The following is a 19,427-nucleotide window of genomic DNA, read 5'->3' as shown; positions in this document are numbered from 1 at the left end:
GTTTCGGGAGGATGAGACTGTATGCAAATCTTACCTTTACCTTATGAGGGGTAGAGAGGCCGTTTCTAATAAATCCGCGGGTTAAGATAAGAAACAAGTTTGACAAATATGAGTAAAAATTATGATGAAATTACGTAGAAAAGATAAATATTGACAATAGTAAAAATTAATCCAAATAAAAGAAACAATAGTAGTAACACAATTGGAGAATAATTGTATTACAATAAAAGGTAAGTATTACATTTTATGTAAGCTTTTAGGTATGGAGTTTGTTTAAGTGTATCATTTAGTTAATACTATTACTCCATTAAGAATAAGTATATCAAGGAGAGAATTTAAAAGTAAGTTTTACAAAATAAAGAACACATAACATTACGAAAATCTTCTCCTCGCGACACCCTTGGAGATAGAGAAAGTAACTTCCAACACAAAATAAAACTAGAAAGCTAGGAGATTAAAAGTCAATGCAATATGTCTTTTTTTGTTTTGTAGGAAAGATAAAAACTTATATTAGATTAAAAAGTCAAACACAATATGTCGTTGTTATAAAACCTTGTATCAATTGGATGTCCATTTAAATTTGTGATTACTTAACTTCCTTTATTAAGACATTTGAACAATTTTTTTTTTTTTGGTTAAAGCTAGAAAAAGAAGTATTTGAAGATGAAACTGAAAAAGAGTTTTTGGAAGTTATACTTGCTTGCTAAAAATGTCACACTTCATTGTACTCAAGCTACTCTGGTTGTTTTCAACCTATCAGTAAAATTATTGGCAGTTCTTTTGATAATTTATTTTATAATTACTAAAAGGAAATTAAAAAATAAGGGAAGGGAATACAAGTGAGAGAACTCAATTTTTATCAATAAGGTGAAAGTTCAAAAAAATTAAGGAACAATCCTTTAATGATAGAAAGTTCCAAGTGGAATTACGAACGGCAATGAGGCGGGCCAGGGGCAGGGCGAGGCAGTTTTAGACTTATATGGTAATGGAGGGCGGGCATGTTTAGCTTATGCAAGTGCGATGTGCATGGCAGATAAAACAACTTTTAAAATCTCAAAACAGGTGTGATGCAGGTTGAAAGAATCCCCATCTGGTCATTATTTTAGTTTCTCATTTTTGTCTCTTGAGTCAAGGTAAGGGTAAATATCTCAAAAAGTCATTGAACTTTGAGAAACTATGTAGTAAAGTCATTGAAATTTGATATATATATTAATAAAATCACTCAACTTTGGCCTATTATCTCATAAAATCACTCAACTACATATGTCATTAAAAAAATCTAACATGATAATATTAATTAATTATTTTGTACCATGTAGACGTGGGTCTCACAATAAAATAAAATAAATTCATATCTTTATACCCACACCCACACCCACTCACCAACCCTTCATCCAAAACCCATTTTTCCACAATAATAGACAATGAATATTATAAAATATTGAAATTAAGATTTATTTATACGAAAAACTGTAAAGAAAAGTACCATAAACTGTAAATTTTTCACATAAGATAATTAAGAATGTTAAAAGGTTCACTTAGTTTATATTGTGAGAAGTATAAGTGAAAAACATCACTTTGATCTCTCTCTCCCTCACACACACAAATAAAAGATACTTTATTTGTTTTGACAAGTGTCTAATTAAGTGCAGCATGGTGTAAAAAAAGATTATGAAAAAGGGGAACTTCTTGTGGGTTTCAAAAGTTCCGTGTGAAAGCATCGACTCAAATGCTTAATTATTTAAGCAACACATAACAATTTTGAAACAAAAAAAGAAGAGCACTAATCACAGCTGATTCATTGAAATTAAAATAATTTTAAACTATTTTAGTGCTTGAAGTTTGTAAGGGCACGACAATAATCTATATTATGGTATAGCAAATCATCTGTGTAACTAAGACATAATGTCAGTACAAAATTGAACAAATATATATATAGGTCTTGATGGTGAGAGCTTCATAATTAATCTACATTAATTTTAACACCAATAAAATTCGTTAATAGTGAAACCGATAAACATGAAAAGAGAGAAAAAAAAAACAACTTAAAATTGCACATAGCTAGTCCGCCAAAAACCAAGAGGAGAGGATGCAAAATAGTGACGATATGGCTTTGAAGTATTGGGAATACATGCAATGTATTTAGAGCCCGTTTGGATTGGCTTACGGCTTAAAGCTGTTTGCAGCTTATAAGCTGAAAAAAATAAGTTGGGGTAGTCCAACTTATTTTTTTTGGCTTATAAGCTGTTTTCAGCTTATAAGCTGCTTTAGATAAACTAAGTCAAATGGGTCCAATTATTTTTTTGAGCTTATTTTAAGCATAAAATGACTTTAAGCTGGCCAGCCAAACACTCAAAAAAGCTGAAAACAGCTTATAAGCCAACTTATAAGCCAATCCAAACGGGCTCTTAATCAAAATAAGTTGTTGTTTCATCTAAAACAAAGAGTTATTAGCCCCACTGATTATAACAAATGTTGACTCATAGACACAATCGGATTTAATCAAGGACTTGCAAGTTCGATAAAAATCCAATGCTTTGAACGTTGATTTATATGTTTGTGAAAAAACAAGTTTAATAAATACATATTTATATATTTCAAAATTCACTTTCTCATTTTATAATTTACGAAGTTTAAATTATGAATTCACCCATCTAAAAATATGGATTTATTTTATTTTATTGTGGATTTGGATGAAGGGTTGGTGAGTGGGTGTGGGTATAAAAATATAGATTTATTTTATCTTTTTGTGGGGCCCATGTCTACATGACACAAAATAATTAATTAATATTGTCGTGTCAGATTTTTTAATGACATATGTAATTGAGTTATTTTATGAGATAATAGGCCAAAGTTGAGTGATTTTATTGATATATAGCAAAGTTTAATAACTTTACTACATAGTTTCTCAAAATTTAATGACCTTTTGAGATATTTACCCGTCAAGGTGAACACATAAGCTTTACAATTTAAACTAATAAGTTATAATTTTAATTCGAATCTGTAAAATAATTTATGCCTATCAAGTAAAACAATAATTGTAGTAATTTCTTCTGATGATAAACTTCACAATTCATTTATAAAATTTTAATTGTTGAATTTCTATTACTTGGATAAAATCAGAGTGATTCGATTAGGCAAACTTGAAGGTCTCAATATGTATCTGTTAAAGTGATAAATAGATAAAAATGACTAAGACTGAAACTTAAGAGATTAGATATGCAATGAAAAAAACACCATATGCATTCCAATTTAAAACTTGTACAAATAAGTCACTTGGATATTTTAGTAGTCATTTAGAAAAAGTTTGATGAGAAAAAAAACACGTACGGTAGTCAAAAAAATTATGCAAGACACATCTCACCAGCATTTTAACTTAATATTGGTTGAATTTTTAGCAAAATAATAAAATAAAAGAATTCCATGCGGGGCGGGTTGAATTTTTTGCCGGTTAAATCAAATCCGCCCCGCCCCTGCCTGGCCGTTCCCATTCGCCCCTAAATGGCATGACATGAATTTTCCATCCAAATATAATTCTTCTGCACTCTCATCACAAATGGTCCCGTGGTCTAGTGGTCAGGACATTGGACTCTGAATCCAGTAACCCGAGTTCAAATCTCGGCGGGACCTTTCCTTTTTTCTAAATTTTTTAACTTTGTGTTCTGCACAGAACTAACTAAAGACTTAATCGTGTAGCTATAAGGAAAACACTAGAGGAAGCAGAAGCTATCTTTTCAAAGACTTATAATCCATTTTTCTTTCTCTATACAAAAGCAGCAGTATATAATTTACTACCCCCCCCCCCCCCCCCCCCCCAAAAAAAAAAAAAAAGCAGCAGTATAAGATATAGTAATTGATGTCTAGCATTAACATGGAAATAGAATTAATTGCTTCATACATAATGGCCATAATCCTACACAAACTATTGACGCTTTCATGACATACCAAAGCCACTACTACAGCAAAATGTAGTTGATATTGTAATTAAACATAATTTAATTGCTCGCATTTACAAACTAACACTAGCACAAACAGCCATACTTTCCAGCATCACTCAACAATATATTAATCCACAAACAAATAAGTTGTCAATTGATTCAATAAACAAAGATCTAATCTTGAGTTTCTGAAGTATGCACGTTTGACGGAAGAAATGACACAATAATCAACTGAAAATGGAACTAGAAATGATGGTGTTCAAATTTCATAGAACAATTCAGCTAGGCATCTGTCATTCAGACATGCCAATATATGACTACGAACAACTTCAACAGTTTCATCAGTTTCTCCAAACAACATGGAATGCATCATCCCATCATAAATCTTGATTATCTTGATTGTCTTGTCTGTGCTTGATAGACTATGTAATAGTCTATGTAAATATTGTAAATATTCTCTTCCTTATGTATAGGAATTAGGTCCTATAATTTAGCCTAGTATCATTCTGATAGGGAGATACCTACTTTGTATATAATGACTTTCATACATCAATACAAATCACGGATTGATTTCCTACATGGTATCAGACTAGGTTTCTCCTAAAAACCCTAGCTTCCTACACCCTAGCCGTCCACCTCCCTCTTCTCTCCTAACCCTAGCCGTAGCCGCCACCCCTTCCTCCTCCCTTTTCTCTCTTCAATGGCTGACACCAAAAATTTCCATTCTGCTTTAAGCGTCACGAATGTGAAATCTTTAATCCCAATCACTCTAGACATGGAAACCGGCCATTATCACGAATGGGCGACACTATTCAAAGTTCTAGCCTGTGTCCACTCCGTACTTGAACACATCATACCACCAACTGACACCACTGAACTCACCGCGTACAACGCAACAAAGGCGGCTAACCTTCCGCTCTGGAAACGACTAGATGCGGTGGTCCTTCAATGGATATACGCCACCGTATCCCATGATATTCTTACCTCTATTCTCGTGGCGGATGATGTTGTAGAGAAGACTTGGAATCGAGTTGCTCAACTTTTCCAAGATAACAAGCACTCAAGGGCAGCGTACCTTGAAACTGAATTCACCACCACAAAAATGGCTGACTTCGGATCGGTTATGACCTATTATAATAGGCTCAAGTCTCTTGCGGACCAGCTTGCCAACGTGGGGTCGCCAGTGTCCGACCAACGTTTGGTCTTACGCCTCCTTGCAGGCTTACCCGAGACATATGCACACTTTGTCACCACCATCTAGCAGAAGGATGTGCTGCCCTCTTTCTTTGAAGTGTGCTCCAGACTCAAGCTCGAAGACGCAGCTGCCAAGGAACGTGCCCGCGATTCCAGTCCCGCGGCTCTACTTGTTGATAATGATACTCTCTCCCCGCCACCTGGCGGTAACAATAATTCAACTAACTGTCGTGATAATAATCGTGGCAGGAATTCTAACAGGAACAAGGGAAAGGGGAACAACAACAACAACCGCGGGAAATCCGGCCGCGGCGGTGGCGGACAGACCAACAACGGCCAGTGGCTGACGGGACAGCCACCGGCAGGGGGCTACTACTGGCCTGCCTGGCCGCCCCAGCAGTGGCCAATGCCCCCCTGCCCGTATCTGACAAGACAGTGGCAGCAGCGTCCCACCACACCGCGGCCCGGCAGCGGCATTCTCGGTGCGGGTCCACGACCTCAGCAGGCCTATTCCATGCATGATCCGACCTATTCTGGGTACACTCCGACAGACGTGGAGGCAGCCATGCACACTCTGTCCATGCATCAACCGGATGATAATTGGTACATAGACACCGGAGCGACTTCCCACATGACTGCTGTCACACCCCGACCTTACTAGGGTGTGATGGGCACCCGACCCCATATCTGGAGCCGAGCGAACCCGCTAACTCTTATTACATAAATAAACTCTTGTATCAATCAAGAATAGAATACATAGTAAGCTCTAATTTTTTTTCTTCTTTTCATAAGTACAGTCTATCATCATGTGGGACTCGTGACAGGAAACATAATAACATATTGGCTGGCGAAATCGTCTACAAAGCTGACACTCTATACCCACGACTCTGTCTGCAAAGTCTCTAACATCGAACAAAAACATCGTGGCTCATATACTCTGACTCGGCAGCACTCCAGAACAAGTGGAGCCTACCAACCCCGCTGGAGCATCTCCTATGCTAGCTTCAACTCGTCTGGGTGTACCTGCGCGGCATGAACGCAGCCCCCGAAAAAGAGGGGTCAGTACGAACAATGTACTGAGTATGTAAGGCAAGAGTAATAACATAAGATCATGGTAGAAGACATAGAGAATAGTATATGGTAAGAACATAACTTGTACCTCTGTTTGCCTCTTAAGGCAGATATCATGTAAGCTAACTTTCCCTTTTTGAAACGACATATAAATATTCACATGTAAACTGCCCAACCATATAGGCACGGTGTACTTCTATCTGAGCATATCATGGGACAAAGAGTAACCTGAACATATGAGTGCCCCTGAGGGCGGATGCCATGCATGCTTTATCTGGTCACGTCATATCATGTCGTGTCATATCATATCATGTCATATCATATCATATCATATCATATCATATCATATCATATCATATCATATCATATCATATCATATCATGTCATATCATATCATATCATGTCATATCATATCATATCATGTCATGTCATATCATAGCACCGAACAATGTCGGCTCGCCCACATAGCGCCGAAATACGTCGGCTCGCCCATATATCCTGCGTCCGGGATGATAACGCCAGCTGACCAGGTGGCAATGAAACATGTTTCCCTTCCCATTTCCCCATGTATCCCTTCCCCCACCCCATGTACATATTCATATCTCATATACTTATGTCATATAAGCATACAGAAGAGCCCAATGAAAATCATGTATCCATCGGAGTAACGTAAGGTCGGTGACCTCCGATTACATTATGGAACAATCGTGATCGCTTTGTCTCACCTTGAAGGAACGAGTATTTTAAGGCGAGACTATCAACGGAGAATAGCGTTGAAAGAAACATAGAATGAAGTCATGGATGTCATAGAATCAATTCATCTGCTTTGGAATCTTTAGAAGATAGTGTCATAACTAAGGATTAGGATTTAAGGTCAAGAACTAGTTTGTTACTTTCATACTCATATTGAATCCTTAGCTCAAGACTCTTAGTCATGGAATCATTCTTGTCATACTTATCATAGACATATTCTCTTCCTTACATCATCGTTATCATTATCATCATAGAAATATTCTCATTAGAATAGTTGCAGTACTTGTCACTTGATAACGGAGCGATAAGAAAATCCGGGAACAATGGGCCCACCTCGGGTCAAATGAGGCGGCGTACCAAATTTACGTACATTACCTTTGTTGACACCCAATTTTGTCCCTCCTTTAGTTAATTCTATTCATTCGGACGTCTAAATTTATTGACGAGCTAGATACTTTATTTTTCACTGCTATTTATATTCGCTACTTTTTAACATTACAAGTATTAATTTATCACAAATTTTAAATGTTCATCGTCATTTCACTTTCGGGTTTTAGAATCGTTAAATTAATTACAAGACAACACTTTGTAAATCCTTACTTTCTATATACTGTTGACACCTAATTTTGTCCCGCATCTCCTCCGAAATACCTATTTATACTTCTGGTATTTCGAGAAATTAAAAAATATGCATTTAAGTTTTACTATAATTATTAGTCTTTTATTAACACCCACGTTTTATTTATTCTTCTGCAGTTTATTATTATCATTATTATTATTATTATTATTATTATTATTATTATTATTATTATTATTATTATTAATTACTAATCATTATTATCAGCGTTATTTTTTGTTATCAATTATTTATCATCATTATCATCGTTATTTTATTATTAATTATTATCATTATTTTATCATTAATTGTTATTTATCGTTATTATTTTTTATTTATTAATTGCTATCATCTTTATTATTATTATTATTATTAATTATTATCATTTTTTATTATCAATGTTTGTTATTTACCATTATTATTATATCTACTATTATTTTTTTATCACCATTATCATCAACATTATCATTATTACCATTATCATTGTTATTTAGCAGTATTACTACCGCTATTTATTTGCTACTATTATTCAGTATTATTGAAATTTGCATTTCTCAACGTTTCTACCAACTTCCGCACACACATCACATTTATTTCGCACATTTAAATGATAGCGTTTGTTATTAAATATTATTGCACGGTCATTTGCGACATCATATAATTTTTACCCGGGTCTTTTTATAATTACATATTTCCGTATTAGGTGATATTCTGGCACCCTTAGTACATCGTTAATCAAAATGAGTCTCTTATTCAAATTTAGAAGCCAAACTATTTCTTACACTCGATCCGTATTTTGACTTACCGGACCCCAAATCAAAGTCCGATTAACTCCTAATATCTTTTAGACTAAACCATATTTTTTATCTCAATTTTTTAGACCAGGCTATGTTTTTAATTCTAGACATTTCTTTCAATACTCAGTCCAAAATTTGACCCAGTCCACAAATGGACGGGGTCCGGCCCATTTTCACTCAAATTAAGGGAAAACCCTAAAGGGTTTCCCCCTTCACTCTTTCCTTTCCTTTTCCCTCCTTCTTTCCGCCTCCCACTCTCCTTTCCCATCTCACTCCGCTCCCTTCCACTCGCCGCCTCACGCCGCTCCCACTCACCCCCTTTCCCTCCTCCTTCTCCGCCCACGTTCCTCTCCACTCACCTTTGTCCCCCACGCCTCTGTCTCTCCATCCCACTCTGTCCCACGTTCCCCTCTCTCCTACGCTCCTCTTTCCCTTCTCTTAAACCCTATAAATTGTTGTTCTTGAGTGGTTGAAAAGGGGGGGGACCCGAAAGATCCCAGGGTTTTCTTGACATCAATTTGAAAATTCCAAATATTTATTCTGTTTGCTCTGTTATTATTTCGAAGTTGGGTATATAAAATTAGGGGGGATTTTGGAACGAGCAAGAAACGGGGTAAGATCGAGAAACGAAAAGGGAATCCCTACACTCTGTTTTGTTAGGGTCTGGTTCGATCCATCAAAAAAAAAAAAAAGAACACATTTTTTCATTACTACTTTAAAGTTGGGATTTTGTGTAGATTTCGTTTTGTTTCGAGTTTTTTTTTTAGCCGCTAGAACCCTGTCTGAAATCTATACTTTCGATTACTATATCTCGGCGTATTCATTTGAAGCACATAAAGGTTTTGTTGGTTTTCTATTCGGCTTTTACTTTGGAGTCGAGTGTAGATCCGCGGCTTCACGCCCCATTTCACTGTACCAACAAAAGGTAACATCTGAGACCATTGCATTTTCTAATTCCTGAAATATATAATGATAACGCTTGTTTGACTTGTTAGAAACCATGTTTTAGGATATTACATTTTAGCTTGTATGGAAATGTGTTGTTTGGCCTTGACGATATGCCGACATCTTTCAATTATTCTAAGACTCATAATCATTTGGCGATGTCTAGTTTGTGTTGGTTAAATCCAATTCAGTGATGTTGTGTTAAGATACGGGGTTAGCATATCAATTCTTGGTTTAAGAATCTGTGTCGGTCAGCCTGTTTCTTTATTTTAGTCTCATGTTTTCTTTAATTGTTATTAGAATGCAAAATCTGCATCTGTTTATTATCTCGTTATCAACGGGTATTGTCTGTAACAGAAATCATTAACGAAAATAATCTCGTTTTGATGTGCACAAAAACTCAGTTACGGCATCAGAATCTTTTTGTGTTTTCCTTGTTGTGAAAGGAACTACTGTGATTTGTTACAACAGATAATCTAACACAAGTTCAATACAATTTACTACATACAATGATCTAGTTAGTTCCACATGGTCGAAGCCCTGCCATTTAAATCTAAATATATTGATCTTATTTAGCTAAGCGTGCTTGCATGTCTTGGTTCCTATCCATCATTGGCTGTTGTATGGTTGGCTGCCATTAGGTGCTATGTTAGCATAGGTCTCTTGTTTCATTTGTTGAAGGACTACACCATGTTTGGCTTGATTTGTCTTAATAAAGATGATATGCCTTACTTTTGATTTGGTTGCTGAAACTGGGACTGTAGTCGAAGGAGAAAGACTCCTCTGTTTTGCTTAGTATTGAAACTGCCATGCCTGCTTAAGTCAGTTTAATACAATGAGTCATTTTACGATTAAGTATCATTGTGTTTGTTTGGTTTGATCTAGTCGAAGTATGTTTTTTTATGTTGTCCTAGACCCAAGGCCATGCCCAGTGGAGATTAAATGGCACATCTCCAAACTGACCAGGACCTTCAAATGCTCCCTTCTTAGTGGCTTTATCCAAAACTATGAGGCTGGCCCCTTTAACCTACTAATAGGTTGTTTCCGCTATATGTGAAATCTTAAATTTTGCATTTGTTCAGTCTCAATAATATCTTTAAGGCTAGAGTATCAAAATATTTTGAATATTACGTTCTCTGTGTTTAGTTGATTCCCTGAATGGTCTTAATGTTTGCTGTATGGGTTCAGTTCGATAGAACGATTCGAATTTGGATTTACTAAACTCAGAAATAAAATTTTGTTTCTACTCAGAAATGGTGATTGTAAGATCTTTGTTCGAGTTTCTCGGTCTTGGTTTATTAACGAAGTGCTAAAGATTGGCTTAAAAGAAGAAATTCATTTTAATTTATTGGTTAATCTTTCGTCTGGTTAATTTGAAAATGTAAAAGGCAGGCTTTATCTGTTTATAATGCCTGAGCTCTGAACTTTCAGCTTTTTTATCTTCAACTAAGAAATCCTTTCTTGTAAACTGAGTTTCGAATCCAAAATATCCTTAAGGTGCTTTTTGTAGACTGTTATTGCATTAGAAGGATTGTAGCCATAATGTTCGATGCCAATTTGTTATTTAGCTGACTATGACTAACTTAAGGGATTGAGAGAATGTTTATTTGAATGCACAGTATTATGGGATGAAACCTTGTAAAGGATTCATGCCTTCCTTTTTTTTCTCTGGAACCTGCCCTCTTCAGTTTTGCTCTGTTTTTTTTTTCTCTCTCTCTGTTCTTTACCACATTTTAGAAATGGTCCGAATTTGCAAATATCCTTGAATGCCTTTGTGTTTGCCAAAATCAGTTTTGTTGCGTGTTCCTTAGCATGCCTGCGAGCCTTGAGTCAACTTTGGAAGCTCTTGCACATTGAACAAATATTATCTTCTTCTTGCCTCATCATCGTCATTCGTTGCTTCATGCTTCATTCATAGAGTGTAGATGCTTCTGTCGTAATATTCGTTAGTGATTAATGAGGTTAGTAAAAGGAGCAATATGAAATTTGTACCATGGGTGATTTCCAGTTGTAATATCCGTTGTACTAATACCATTATATGCCTATTGGAATAGATATCTTCAATATCGGTGTTGTAAAGAAAATTCAGTACTCCAAACGCTGATTCCATGGACGATGTTTCCCACAAATTTTCTGTTGCTTCTCATTTCTCGCCTCTTTTTGTATGTGCCATGAAAATTAGCATGCACCACTTGCCAAATTTCTTGACAATTAAATAACTGACTGTGCGGGTCTTAGGTACTTAGTCATGTATATGTTTATAGGTTCTTCCTTGTACGAACATGTTGACGCGGATTAAACGAAACTGCTGCTGCATGTTAAGCATGTTAAACTGTTGTTGCTGCGAATTAAACATGTTTCTACTGCAGTTTTGGGCTTGAATACAATTGCTCTTTTATTGCACTTTGAGTCTTTCTCTATTGCTGCTTAGTAGCCATTTTGGACTTATATGCCTCTAAATCTTGGAATGCTTGGCTGGTACGGTTCTAGGGGGGAATAATCACTAAAATAGTGAACCATTTGAGCATTAATTATTAGTTGAAACGTTCTACTAAGTTTACTTGGCTTAATCCTTTCTAAAAGCTGTTGTATTGATGCTTCATTTTGTTGCTGTGTCTTCTTTGAAATTTATGCTAATATTTACCCTTTTCTTTACATGTATACATCGGAGAAAATGGAGTCCTAATTTGGGACTCATCATCTGCCGCATTCGGTGTTGGGCCAAAACCCAACGAAATCTTCATCTCGAGTCATCCTCAACCCGCAACATACAAAAAAAAAAATTCTTGGGCCATGCCCATATAGCAAAGAACCTAACGCCACAAGCCTTTAAATGGGCTAGGCCCATCTATTTTCTCTACTCTATTCCCTTTTTTTTTTGTATATTTGACTTGCACAGTATGACTAACATTTTTTTGTTTTTTTAATTTAGATGAACTTTAGCAAATTAGTGAAGTTTAGTTTAAATAATGGGTAGTTAATTCAAAGAGCTTCATTAGTTTATGTCGAAATTATTTATTATCCATAATATTTATCTTTTAGAATAATTGATTTTCAAAGTATCATGACTATATATTTTTGACTAAAGGAACCATAAATTATACTTACTATTCTGGAAGTTTTAAAACGCCCCAAATTTTACACTAACTTAGCTTTTCTAAAAAATAAAAGGCAAATTAGTTTCAACGGATAACTTTCCCACTTTAATTCCTTTCCAACACTTGAAATACATAATTGTTTTTAACAACCTTAGCACAATATATATATATATATATATATATATATATATATATATATATTAAACTACTAGTCTTTATATGAAGCCTTTAATATTTATTCAACATTAATCTTACAATAACTCTTTGAATTTGTGAGTCGGCATAGCTCACTTTTCTCCGAATACATATAAACATTACATATTATGTTTCTTTTAGTTTATTTTAACTAAACTCTTTATACAAATTATTGTGTTTTCTACAAGTATTATTTTAAACAATACTATTACACTTTCATTTAAAATTTTAACAACATTTATAAGTTGTATTTTAAAATAGCATAATGAGTATTCCTTTATACAAATTATTATTTATAAGTTCTATTTTTACAAATAGCATTTTTTACATGCTTATCTATAACTTTAGCCATACTTACAAAGCTACTTTCTTTTCTATAATACTATATTTACACCTAGTCTAATTAATTATAAGTCCGGTCGGTTAACCATTGTTAATGGGTCTTAAAGGGTGCCTAATACCTTCCCTTTAGACTAATTGAACCCTTACCTAGAATCTTAAGTTTCGCAGACCTTAAACAGAGTTAACTTTAAACATAACTTTAATAAACTTTAGGTGTCCTAATTCACCGTAAATAATTAGGTGGCGACTCTTTAATAACAAACAAAAATAGGAATCTCTAATATGTCGTACTTCTAATTTAACTTTAACCCGGGTTAAAATGGGGTGTGACAACCTTTCATGACATCACTTGTGAGAGTTTTAAGGTAGTCGGGTCATATTTATGCAAGTTCTAGATGTTTAGGAGGTTTTTCCAGCATTTCGCACCCTTTCTAATTCAATTCTACTGAATGAAAAAGGGGAAACTTTAGGTGCGGATTCCGGAGAATAGAGTTGTCCCCGAGGTTCATATCCAACCTAGTATGTCTAAGACATGCCAAAGAAGAAAGGATAAAACCTTACATACCTTTTTCCGCTCCTCATGCTACTCCAAATTCAAGTTGCAAATCCGCCAAAATCTACAATTTGGTCACATTTACCAAACCTTGATTAGAACATTTAGAAGTGGAATCTTAAGGTAACATTTGTCTACCGAAATTTCGGCAGCACTTCCCCTATAAATACACCATCTCCAAAACTTCAACTTAGCCAATTTTAACCAACAACAATCCGGGAATTCAACCCGGCCAAACGATCAACAATACCAACAATTTTCCTAGCAACATTTCAATATCCAATTCTATTCAATTCAATTCACATAACTTTCAACAACACAATCAACATATTACTTTACCCGAAACCTTCCAATTCAACAGCAACGATGTATATCATCATAATTCGTGTATGCTAACTCCAACAACAACCTTCATTCTTCATCACATAATCCGTAACGGCGACAACTAGAATGTCAAATAACATCAATTTTCGTTAACTTACCAAAACACCTATTAATTGACCATAACCACTTCTTACATATTTTCATGCATTTTCATCCATCTCTAGACATTTCCACAACAATAACATACTACATAAAATCAACTCGTTCTTCTCATGCACACAAAGCACACATACGACCAACTCATGCAACATAATACTTGGCTACAACTATCATCCACAACTCGACAATCAAATTACTAAATAACATTAATTCATCATTTCAATCCAACATCACACATATATTCGGCCAACATACAACTCACATATTTTCACTTAGTTCATTCATTCCTTCAACCTACAACATATATGAACCATCCACAACACACAAAAGAGATGAAATCTTACCTTTTTTTCTTCAACTTCTCTCTTGGCATAAGGTTCCCATCTTACACCACAAGTGTTCTACCTCCTCCAACAATCACTCCATGTTGTAGAGGACCTCCAAATGAGCTAGAATATTAGGAGGAAATAATTTTTCCTTATCAATTTTCCATGGCTAGATTTTGCTAGCCATGGCCGAAACCTCCACCCCTCTCTCTCTTTTGTTTTTTTTTGTTTTTTTTTGTTTTTGTGTCTTTCTTTCCTCTTTCCTTCAATTAAAAGATGACCCTTATATATATATATATATATATATATATATATATATATATATATATATATATATATATACATGCCTTCCACCACCTTTCCATCAATTAAGAAAATTTTGGCACCTATCCCTTTCCTTTTTCTTCTAGAGTTTTCCTCTTTTTTCTTGATTTTTCTTTTCTTTTCTTAAATTTCCTCACTTGGTCAAAGAAGACCAAGTGTCTTCTTTTGTACACCTTATTCCATCTATATTTACACTTTGCTCCCTTCACTTATGAAATGGCCACATGCTCCTTTTTTTATTTTCTTAGAGAATTCTTCCATTTTCTTGAATTTTCTTAAAAATGAATAAAGAAGACTAAGTGTCTTCCTTTGTAAGCTTTGGTCCATATGTCCTTATAAGTTATAATTAGGCCCCCACTAATTAATAGAAATGTGGACATATGCAACACATGCCACACGGCCAACTTGGGATTTTTCATGAACTTTCTTGAACACTTGTGAAATTACCATTTTACCCTTAGACTTCCATGATATTACCACGGGCCATTTTGTGAATTTTCCTCTTCGCCCTTAGTGTTTCTCAATATTCCATATCAACGATATTCCTAATTAACTTTCATAACCCACTTGCGCATTAAAATAGTTTTGGAAACGATCTTGCCCGCAACATTCCACGGCTTCTTCAAATCATTTGTACGTATGAAGTACGGGCTATAACAACTGCCAACTCAGGTACTCTCACGTCTTATTTTAATTTGAGCAATAATTCTGGAATCATTGTTGGTAATGGTAGCACTATTCCAATTTGAGGCTATGGTCATGCATCCCTACCCCCACCTAATCCTCAATTACGTCTCCGAAATGTCTTGCATGCTCCAAAACTCATCAAAAACCTTATTTCCGTACGTAAATTCACTAAGGACAATAATGTTTCTGTTGAGTTTGATCCTCTTGGGTTTTCTGTGAAGGATTTACCGACGGGGAGCCGCCTAATGAGATGTGAGAGCACCGGGGAATTGTATCCTATCATTGCCACAAATTGGACCACTCCACCATCCACCTTCATTGCCGCATCACCTAGCTTGTGGCATTTCCGACTCGGCCATCCGGGAAATGCTATCCTTAGTTCTCTTCGTAGTAATGCCTTAATTGAATTTAATAGGGCCCAAACTTCTTTTTGTACCTCTTGTCCTTTGGGGAAACATGTTAAATTGTCATTTTATGATTCATTGTCATTTACTACTATGCCGTTTGATATCATTCATAGTGATTTATGGACATTTCCTGTTTTAAGTTCTAATGGGCACCACTATTATGTTTTCTTTCTTGATGATTATAGTAATTTTCTTTGGACTTTTCCAATCTCTAACAAGTCCCAAGTCTATTCCACTTTTCTATCTTTTAAGGCATTAATACGGACTCAATTCGAAAGAGACATTAAAAACATTCAATGTGATAATGGGCGGGATTTCGCCAATGGGCATTTTCAATCTTTTTGCGACTCAAATGGTTTAAATTTCTGATTTTCTTGCCCCCATACCTCTCCTCAAAACGGCAAAGCGGAAAGAAAAATTAAATCCATTAACAACATAGTGCGAACTCTCCTTGTCCTCTCTTTCATGCCCCCTCTTTTTGGCATCATGCTCTCCAAATGGCCACATACCTCCTTAATGTACTTCCCACCAAAGTCCTTGGGTATAAATCACCAACTCAAGTTCTCTATCAACGAACCCCCTCCTATTCCCATCTCCGGGTTTTTGGGTGTCTATGCTATCCACTTTTCCCATCTCCAACTATTCATAAGTTACAAGCAAGATCCACCCCATGTGTATTTTTGGGCTATCCATTGAATCATAGAGGATATAAATGTTATGATTTATCCACCAACAAAATCATCATCTCAAGGCATGTCATCTTTGAGGAAACTCAATTTTCCTTCTCCAAATTGCACTCACCAACCCTAACTTCTTATGATTTTTTGGACCATGGAATTTCTCCATATACCCTGCATTTTCTGTCACAGCCTCCTCCACCCGTTGTTCCCTCGGTCCATCCCCTCCCCCCCACTGCCGAGCAACCCCTCCCCCCCGCTGCTCTACCCGTGACTGCCCAGCAGCCCTCCCCCCCCCCCCCACTGCCTAGCAGTCCAACCCCACGGTCACAGCCTCTACCCCCCACTGCCCCACCCGTGACTGACCAGCAGCCCACCCGCATGGTCACTAGAAGCCAACATGGGATTCTTAAGCCCGAACAACCGTTCAACTTAAATACTTCTAGCACTCCCTCCATCTCGCCTATCCCACGAAATCCTGTCAGTGCTCTAAATGACCACAATTGGAAAGCTGCCATGGTTGATGAATATAATGCTCTAATTAGTAATAAGACGTGGGAGTTGGTTCCACGTCCCACTAATGTGAATCTTATTCGTTCTATGTGGATTTTTCGTCATAAAAAGAAATCCGATGGTTCTTTTGAGAGGCACAAAGCCCGTCTTGTCTGTGATGGCAGGTCTCTACAGGTTGGAGTTGACTGCGATGAGACTTTCAGTCCGGTTGTCAAACTGGCTACTATTCGCGCTGTCTTGAGCATTGCACTTGCACACTCTTGGCCCATTTATCAGTTAGACGTCAAGAATGCTTTCCTACACGGTAATATTATTGAGACTGTTTATATGGATCAGCCTATTGGGTTTAAGGATCCAAAGCATCCACATCATGTCTGTCTTTTGAAGAAATCGTTGTACGGACTTAAGCAAGCTCCCCGTGCATGGTTCCAACGCTTTGTAGACTATGTCTCCACTATTGGTTTTTCACATAGCCGATCTGATCACTCTCTCTTTATTTATTGTCGAGGTTCTGACATTGCTTACATTCTGCTATATGTTGATGATATTATTCTCACAGCTTCCTCAGATGCTCTCAGAAAATCCATCATGTCTCTACTTAGTGCCGAATTTGCTATGAAGGATTTGGCCCTCTAAGCTATTTTCTGGGTATCGCTGTTACCCGGACTTCACACGGCATGTTTCTCTCTTAGAAAAATTATGCAGCAGATATTATAGAGCGTGCGGGCATGACTGCCTGTAAGCCAAGTCAGACACCGGTCGACACCAAAGCCAAACTTGGTGCCACGGCCGGGCCTCCTTGCGATGATCCCACCCAATATCGTAAGTTGGCCGGCGCGTTGCAGTACCTTACATTCACAAAACCAGACATCTCCTATGCGGTTCAACAAGTATGCCTTCACATGCATGATCCAAAGGTTGCACATATGCATGCTCTTAAACGCATAGTCCGATACATTCAAGGTACTATTGAGTTTGGTCTCCATCTGTACAAATCCTCCATTGCCTCTCTTGTTTCTTATACAGATGCAGATTGGGGTGGTTGTCCAGACACTCGCCGATCTACATCAGGTTACTGTGTCTTCCTTGGAGATAATCTCCTCTCATGGTCATCCAAACGGCAACCTACTATGTCTAAGTCGAGTGCCGAGGCCGAATACCGTGGCGTCGCTAATGTCGTCTCTGAGTCCTGTTGGCTTCGCAACCTTCTTTTGGAGCTCCGTTGTCCCATCCGGACAGCTACATTGGTTTATTGTGATAATGTTAGTGCCATATACCTATCAGGTAATCCAGTTTAGCACCAACGCACTAAACATATTGAGATGGACATACATTTCGTACGTGAGAAAGTTGCCCGTGGAGAAGTTCGTGTTCTTCACGTCCCGTCCCGCTACCAGATTGCAGATATCTTCATTAAAGGTCTTCCGCGCGTGCTCTTTGATGATTTCAGGGACAGTCTAAGCGTACGACAACCTCCCACTTCGACTGCGGGGGTGTGATAGACTATGTAATAGTCTATGTAAATATTGTAAATATTCTCTTCCTTATGTATAGTAATTAGGTCCTATAATTTATCCTAGTATCATTCTGATAGGGAGATACCTATTTTGTATATAATGACTTTCATACATCAATACAAATCACGGATTGATTTCCTACAGTGCTTTTGCCCTAACAATACAATTCCATACTCACTTCTAGATCAGTAACAACATCGGTAGTGCCATGTAAGATCAAGAATGGAAGATTTACATCACAGAGTTTGCTGGTAACATAATCAATCACACGCACAAGTAGGGGTGGGCGTTCGGTTTTATCAAACTTCGGTTTAGCTATTTCGGGTTCAGTTTTTTGAAGGTGGACACCAAACACCGAACCAAACTAGTTCGGTTTGGTTCTTTCGGTTTCGGTTTTTTAAAGTTCGGTTCGGTTTCGGTTTTTTCAATTCGGTTTTTTTAATATAATATTAGAAGCGATTCCATTGACACTAATTCATATTCTCAAAAGCAATAAAACATAAAACTGATAAATTGAAATCAAAATCAAACAAACAGGATACACAAGAACAGAAAACTATAATCATGACATAGGATTACTAGGTGTTATATACATATCGTAAGAATAATTAAGAAAACACATAAAGGACATACATTAATCCTAAAGAGACATCCTAGTTATCTTTCTTTGTTAAGGATATTTGATTTTTTCAATTGAAGTGGAAAATTAGGGATACAAATGCAAAAGAAGACTTATTACAATTGAGTTTTTTTTGCTTTAAACTTAATGGGCCTGGACTATTTTAATTTTTTTGGGTAATGTATTAAATTTCGGTGCGCGTTCGGTTTTTCGGTTCGGTTTTATCAAACTTCGGTTCGGCTATTTCAGTTTCGGTTTTTTGACGATGGACACCAAACACCGAACCAAACTAGTTCGGTTCGGTTCGGTTTTTCGGTTTTCGGTATTTATGCCCAGCCCTACGCACAAGCTCAACAACTGTCCCCAGTCTTG

At 36.6% G+C, this 19,427-nt stretch overlaps 1 long non-coding RNA gene and 1 other non-coding gene across 2 annotated transcripts; both read left to right on the top strand.

Moving 5' to 3' along the window:
* Window positions 1–3,558: 3,558 nt before the first annotated feature.
* Window positions 3,559–3,630, top strand: TRNAQ-CUG (transfer RNA glutamine (anticodon CUG)). Its single transcript has one exon. It is a non-coding gene; the product is annotated as a tRNA-Gln (tRNA).
* Window positions 3,631–8,569: 4,939 nt separating this feature from the next.
* Window positions 8,570–12,376, top strand: LOC132623772 (uncharacterized). The gene is made up of 2 exons (XR_009576420.1): window positions 8,570–9,294; window positions 11,986–12,376. It is a non-coding gene; the product is annotated as an uncharacterized LOC132623772 (long non-coding RNA).
* Window positions 12,377–19,427: the final 7,051 nt, after the last annotated feature.

The sequence above is a fragment of the Lycium barbarum genome, chromosome 12 (assembly GCF_019175385.1).
Source record: "Lycium barbarum isolate Lr01 chromosome 12, ASM1917538v2, whole genome shotgun sequence".
Lineage (NCBI taxonomy): Eukaryota > Viridiplantae > Streptophyta > Magnoliopsida > Solanales > Solanaceae > Lycium > Lycium barbarum.
Note: the sequence above shows the minus strand (reverse complement) of the source record. Positions and strands in the feature narration are given on the sequence as shown.